Source organism: Priapulus caudatus, unplaced genomic scaffold (assembly GCF_000485595.1).
Source record: "Priapulus caudatus unplaced genomic scaffold, Priapulus_caudatus-5.0.1 Scaffold288, whole genome shotgun sequence".
Classification (NCBI taxonomy): domain Eukaryota; kingdom Metazoa; phylum Priapulida; class Priapulimorpha; order Priapulimorphida; family Priapulidae; genus Priapulus; species Priapulus caudatus.
In genome coordinates this window covers 163,419-170,930 of record NW_014577349.1, presented here as the reverse complement: position 1 = coordinate 170,930, position 7,512 = coordinate 163,419, and the positions used below count along the sequence as shown (strand labels likewise).

The 7,512-nt window shown below is 46.4% G+C and overlaps 1 protein-coding gene and 1 long non-coding RNA gene across 2 annotated transcripts in view; both read left to right on the top strand.

Annotated features, from left to right (window-relative positions):
• Positions 1-736, top strand: part of LOC106808587 — a 3,129-nt gene extending 2,393 nt beyond the window's left edge. The window contains exon 3 of the long non-coding RNA XR_001393792.1: positions 726-736. This is a non-coding gene — a long non-coding RNA (uncharacterized LOC106808587). The remainder of the gene's footprint in view (positions 1-725) is intronic.
• Positions 1-7,512, top strand: part of LOC106808581 — a 73,513-nt gene that overhangs the window by 25,256 nt on the left and 40,745 nt on the right. The window lies entirely within an intron of this gene.

Sequence of the window (7,512 nt, the reverse complement as noted above, 5' to 3'; positions counted from 1 at the left end):
TCAACCTTTACACTAAATCACACACGAAATCTTTAACTTGAACAATGAATAATGAATTTAAACTAGCACACTGATATGCTATGCAAAAACAATTAAGTTAAACATCGAAGATGATCCTAGGTTTCACTGGTCTCCCCGACCTAGTTCGGTACACATCATCTTCCCCCTTCTTCTGGGGGTTTTGCCGGATTGGCTCACTGACATGGCGCCTCACATCAGTCTGGTCAGCCATGTCACCAATGGTTGCCCCCTTGACTCCCTCAGACGCTCCCTGTGTCGTAACATCAGCCGGCTCCTTCGACATAGTCGGGACTACCAGCTCACCAGTTGTGGGCTTACCTACAGCCGTAGGCACATGAGTCACCTTTTCATTTCCAAGAGCGTCATTGGCTCTAGAAACTCGCAAGAACTGTCTGTTACGTTTATACGTTCTACCGTTGCTAGCCGTCACCTCATATGTTCTGCCTTTGAGCTGTTTAGTGACCGTAGCAGGCTTACACTCTTTTAACCCTGTCTGAATCGGTTGCATCCTGACCGAGTCACCGACCTTCAATGGTGGAAGATCATGTCTGAACTCATTCTTACGGCTGGCCCAGCGTTGCTCGCTTGTCGTCCATTTTAGTAACTTCGGCATCCTGGTTCGTTGGTCTTAATTTGTCTAATGTAGTTGGCAACATAGTTTTAGTCTGCCTGCCCACAAGTCTCTGTGCCGGGCTAGTCTGGAGACTCTCCGTTGGTGTGTTTCTTAAGTTGAGCAGTCCGAGATAGGGGTCCTCTCTAGACGCCTTACATTTTCACATGAGTTTTTTCGCTGACTTTACCGCTGCCTCAGCAGCTCCATTGTCCCTGCTATTCCCTGGGCTTGTCATTTCGTGTGTAAAACCCCATTTTGTGCTGAATGTTCTAAACTTCTCCGAGTTGTACTGAGGTCCACCGTCAGTGATAACAGTGTCAGGTATGCCATGTCGGGCGAAATGATGTTTTAGCTTGTCTATGACCGCCGCAGAGTCTGTGTCAATGAAGTAGTCAATTTCAAAGAACTTGCTGTAGTAGTCAACCGTGACCATATATGTTCTACCCTCAAAGGACAACAGGTCATAGCCAACCTTCTCCCACGGACGGCCTGAAATTTCATGCACGAACAATGTTTCTGGTCCTTGCCTATCACTGTATGTAGCACACACATTGCATGCTTCAACATGCTGGCGAATGTCAGCCGACATTCCCGGCCAGAAAACTAACTCACGTGCCCTCCGTAGACAGGAGTTGATGCCCATGTGTCCAGCACGTATCTTGCGTTTGATATCCGCCCGCATGGACCTTGGGATAACTCTTCTCTCACCTCGAAGTATGATACCGTCTTGTGCCGAAAGTTCGTCTCTGTAGTTGAAACACGGAGTGATTGTAGGTGGTAACCGTGATTTGTCATCTGGCCATCCTTTTATGATTGTGCTCTTGAGTTATGTAAACGTCTGATCCTTTTCCGACGCTACCCGAATCTCCTCCAAACGGCCCCTCCTGATGGGAGAGAAGGAAACGTTGTTAACTGTTACAACGTCTGTGACTGGTTTGTCTGGTAGTGGACTGCGAGACAGTGCATCAGCCACGGGTATGGATGTACCTGGTTTATATACAAGTCCAACAACTGCAACAGGGTCCGCAACAGTAGAGACTGTAGTCTCCTGGGTCCCTTTGACAACGGTTATGACACAATCGCTACCAGTGGCTTGTGATCTGTGACTATTGTCACTTTCCAACCGTACGTGTAGTAATGGAATTTTTTCAACCCAAATGCTACAGCGAGCATTTCTTTTTCGATTTGCGCGTATCTTGTCTCTGTGTCTGTCAGAGAACGACTCGCGAATGCTACAGGTCGACCATCTTGGAGCAACACTGACCCCATTCCATATTCCCTAGCATCATTCTCTAATACTAGATCTTTCTTAGGGTCGTAAAATGCAAGAACTGGCGTGTTGGACACCATCTCTTTCACCCACAGGAATGCTTGGTTTTGTGTCGCAGACCACGTCCATGGCACATCCTTCTTCATGAGATTGCGTAGAGGCTGTACCACCTCAGTGAGGTTGGGAAGAAACTTGGCCATGTAGTTCACTAGCCCCAAGAATCGACGTAGACTGTTCATGTTTGTAGGTGGTTTCATCGCCATGACAGCTCTGACTTTCTCATCATCAGTCTGCAAGCCATCTTTTGAGATGCAGTGACCCATGAATGTTAATTCTTCTATTCGCAGCTGGAATTTATTGCTGTTCAGTTTGATCCCCTTTTCGTGACATCTTGCCAGGAATGCATCCAGTACCTGGTCATGTTCTTCGACTGTTGCTGCGGGAATTATCACATTATCGTCAGCCCGCCAAGTGCATCAATGAGTTTTTTCTGAGATTTCAGACGAAACTGATGTGCCGAATGGGAGTCTCAGCCACCTGTATCGTCCGAAACATGTTTGAAATGTCGTGAGCATACTGGACTCTGTGTCTAGTTGAACGTGCCAGTATCCCTGTGCTAGATCGGCCTTCGAGAACACACGGGATTGACTCAACTCATGTAGCATGTTATCTAATATTGGCAGTGTATAATGCTCCTTTTTTAGGGCCTTGTTGAGCTCTCGAGGGTCTAAGCATATCCGCAGCTTGCCAGACTTCTTTTCAGCAATCCTGGGCTGCCTGACCGAAGGGGTTGGTTCATCTACTGGAGTGATGACACTCATCTCTGTCAAACGCTCCAGTTCTGTTTTCAGTCTGGGACGAATTGCAAGTGGTACTCTCCTAGCAGGCATCACTACTGGTATCACTGTGTTGTCCACATTCAGGTGTGACCTACCGTGAAACGTTCCAAGTGTTTCGTCAAACAGAGCGGCATGTCTGTCAGTGATTGCCACAACTGCTACTCTTTCCACTTGCTCCTCGTTGACCACTATCAGTTTCATTTGCTCAGCTGTCTTTAGCCCCAGAAGGGGTGTTAGATCCTCTTTCACCACTGTGAACTCCACTGAATACTTCTTGCCACCCTTAGGGTTACGTACAGTTGTACGACATGTTCCGAGAGGGCTGTATTCGTTGCCATTTCACATCTTTAATTTTTTAGTCGTTGGGGTCACACTTTGTGCAAAACGAGCTGGCAGAATGTTCACAGATGCTCCAGTATCTACCTGGAACACAACATTGTGTTCCCCAATTGACATTAGCCACTTGATCTCTTTATACGGTTTAGGTGATCTGACAGAGTTGAGCCACTCTTGCCCGTCAGATTCACTCGATTCATCTTCTGCCACTCTGTGAACCTCCCTAGCTCGTGGCTGCTTGGAGTTGGGACATTTTTCGCAAAATGATTTCTTTGTTTACATACACTACATGTCTTCCCCCATGCTGGGCATGCAGACTTTACAAACACATGTGAGAGCCCACAGAACTTGCAGCTTTTCTCCTGCGATTGATGTGCCATTCTAAGGGGACGCGTCGCCTTCTGTTTCGGGGCAGTTACTTTGTTGACGGTCTCAGGGCGAAACGTCTTTTATTTCTGCCGCCTTGCACACGTCAATGCATGTCACCAGTGTTAGGTTTCTCTCTTTCAACAAAGCCTGCTGCGTACTAGAGTCGTGTATACCTAACACGATTCTGTCCCTGATGATGGATGAAACGCAGCTGTCACAATAATTGCATGTCCTCACTAATGACCTTATGCTGGCGTGAAAATATTCAAAGCTTTCAAACTCTTTTTGGTCTCTTTTGTTGAACAAATAGCGCTTGTAGGTTTCGTTGATTTCCCCAATTGCAAATTTGTCAAACTGCTCTAAGACTTCATCTACAGTTCTCTGTGATGCAGGTGTGCTGAACTGGAAACCGTTATATGCCTTGAGGGCTTCCTCCCCTAATGTATGCAACAACAGAGCTACTTGGTATTCTCTTGCCTGAGCTGCTAGACTTGTGATTATTGCATAGTTACCCCACTTTTGTTTGAATATTTTCCAGTTCTCTGCAGGAGTACATTCAAAACACACGGGCTGTGGTGGTCGTATGCCAGGTACCGGTCGCGGTTGCACCGGATGTTGGTCTTGACCATTCACACCTCTGTGGGTGGTCTCTTCCTCAGCACCAGCCTCGGCGAAATTAACGCCGTCTTGGCCCTCTGCCATGTTTGCTTTTACTTGGGCTAATATACAATTAGCGACTTGTCAACACTCGTAGGCAGACAGTACACCACAGTTAAAATGTTAACCATGCAGGCACACACGATACACGTGCGACAGAGCAAAGTTCCAGAACAATCGATCCATCATTCAAGCGAGTCTTTATGGCTAGCTCTAGTAACTTGCGCTTTCTTGCATGACTGTTCATGTAGACATCGGCGTGCGTAGTTCGTTTACACGCTGCCACCATGTTACGTGTTGCATCTTACTAAATGATGCATCAACACAGTAATATGGCATTCTGTACTGTCAGTGTGTTACATGTAACGTATGCCACTGCAAGTGGCCACTGCCAGTGCCAGTGCATGTGGTGGTGGTACTGTGTAGTTTTTGCCTGCGTTAATTAGTTACAGGTGGTAGCAATCTATTTCAGCCTGTAGGCTTGCGTAGGTAAATGGATGTGTGCTTACCTATTCTGTCTTGCAAATAGTTGTTACTACTACGTACGATGGGAGCTTCCATCTTTAATCTGAAGACACTTAAACATACGCGCCATCTTGTGGCAACTTTCATAACGAATCCAACGAACATTCCTTTGAGAAGGTTCCTGATTCCCTCCCTGTGCATTCCACTGTTTCGGCGTGTATGTGAACACATTTGGGACTAACAGGGTTTACTAGAATCCTACCACTCCACCACAGAGTCACGCAATAGACGTTAGATGAGCGCTGTCGCTCCGCGGCACTTGTTTCTAAAACGCGGCCATTTACTACAGACACTACGCATTACTACTGACAATAGCTCGCCTAAAGATAGAAGTCATGAAGCACACCTTGACAATTCTTCCACCGAGAGAAATTTTCTGATGGGGCGGGTCTCTTTTTAATATTTTAAATGTCTTGCTTGGACCAATGACCCTCTAAACGAATCCTCTTAGATGCGATACGTCTATCCCAAGCAACTGTCTCTGCATGAAGTTAGGATTTCCCTTTGAGCATTGACGGCGTGATCCACCATAGCTATCACTGACATAATTAACAAGGCCTGTGTCACCTAATGTATACATGCCCCAACTTGGGTGACTCGCGGTTCTAGTAAAGTTTGGTTTGGTAGTAGTTCTATCAAAATAGTCGTAACAAACCGATCGCCGGTGGTTATAAACTTACGCGGCTAGCTTTTCTAGTACCTAGACACATCTCAGTCATCTGACTATTTATTCGATTATATCAACAGACATAGAGCAAAACTTATATATTGGGTTAAAGGGAGAATTGTACTATCAGGAGCTCTTAAAGTTAGGTATAAATATGTTCGATTTGTTCTGATGTGTTGATCAAAATATAGGATCGTCGTAGGCGTTTAAAGTGAGCATGCTACTCTGTGTTAGGACAGATGTACTAATTCCATATGAATGTGACATTTGATCGACTGTTTTGCTGTCGTGTTGGGTATATGTGGAATCCGATCTAGAACCAAATGACAACGAACTGTTGGGCAACATTATTGCTGGTAGCAGACGTTGCGGCTGTATTATATCATATATGTATGTATGCTTGGCACCGTAACCTCTCCATGCTGTTTGCTCGCTTAATAGTTGTATTTTATTGTGTTCACTGAGAAGTCAACAAAAACCAGCATATTACCACTATTTCTATGCAAAGTATTCCATTTTATTACCCATGACTGAAACTCTTTGCAAGGTAGTCAACTGCGTAACAATATTATATACGCGTGCACCTTGGACAAATACAACGACCATAAACATAGTAAACCAATAACATTAGGTAATAATAATAATAATAATAATAATAATAATATTAATCCATACATCATACAATGTAGATAAGCAATTGTACCATTTAGGAGGCCATAGTTATATCATTCATTTAAATATTATATATTAAAGCATTCATATATATTAAACGTGGATATTTGCCGTGTAGGGCTAAGTATGGTCTATTTTTATATATTTTCACGCTTAGTTTGCCTGTTCCAAAGCCACTGTTTTTGCGTAAACAATAGTGCATGCAGTCAAAGTCACCTTACTAATAAATTATTTACATCATTATTCCGTATCGTTGTAGTGTATCCAGTGTGTTGCCGGGCTTCTATCATAAAGAGCATTTTCCTTCCAGAAAAGAGTAACTGTTCCAATGAGATGGGTATCTGTATATACCGCAAATAGTAAATTTCTAAGGGCGTCTCCGCTAGTGCTGGTAGTTATTGATTAATGGTAACCGCGGTACTGATGAGTTTCGGTTGACCAGCCAGCCCTTCTGTCGGTAATCTAGTGGCCGTATCCGTACACACTCTTGTATCCGATGATGGGGCCGGACTCGCTGTAGCTGTACAGCTTCTTGGGCTGGTAGTACTTGTGTCCCTCTCTGCAACGCAAAGGAATCGAAACGCATATATATAAGAGTGTAGGAGTAATGTTGGCAAGTTTTCATAGCGATTTGGTTTTGCTCGTTAGAAGATACCACGCGAATGCCAGACTTTTGCAGGTCGTTATGACTTATGACGTTTACGTAACCCTGTCAGCCCCGCGGGTCATGTATCCCCGCCCCGTCCGTATGTAGCGGCTGCTCCAGGATTATTCCTGATATCAGTGAGTGTTGTTACGATGCCGTGCTTCTGTGTGAGCTTCACTGACACTCAGAATATATATGTATATATATATATATATATAATATTATTGCTCAATTGGACTAATATAGTGGACTATGGATTATTGCTCAATTGGACTATAACAAACATTTTACAGTGCCGACACCCGATTGTCACTTACCTGTACTGGTACTTGTAGCCTCTTGTCTTGGCGGCGCTCTCCTTCGCACTCGCCTGGTCTGTCGCGTACAGCGAGCCGTAAGCATCGCCGCTCTTTGAGAAGTCGTGCGCGCTGTGTCTTTGGCCGTAGCCTGTAAGCTTGCCCTTCTTAACGGGCCCGTAGTGAGACGTGGTGTAGTAGCCATCGTCGTGACCGTAGCCTCCTCCGTGGCCTCCCCCTCCGTAGCCGCCGCCGCCTCCGTGGCCTCCCCCTCCGTTACCTCCTCCTCCTCCGTGGCCTCCCCCTCCGTAACCTCCTCCTCCTCCGTGGCCTCCCCCTCCGTAACCTCCTCCTCCGTGGCCTCCCCCGCCGTTACCTCCTCCCCCGCCACCGTAGCCTCCTCCACCACCGTAGCCTCCTCCTCCACCACCGTAGCCCCCGTCATCTCCGTATCCGCCACCCCCGTAACCTCCAACGTCTCCCCCGTAACCTCCTCCCCCGCCACCGTAGCCTCCTCCGCCGCCACCGTGGCCTCCTCCCCCGCCACCGTAGCCTCCTCCGCCGGCGCTCGTGAGGACGAGAGCGCTAAGCAGGCCGAGTG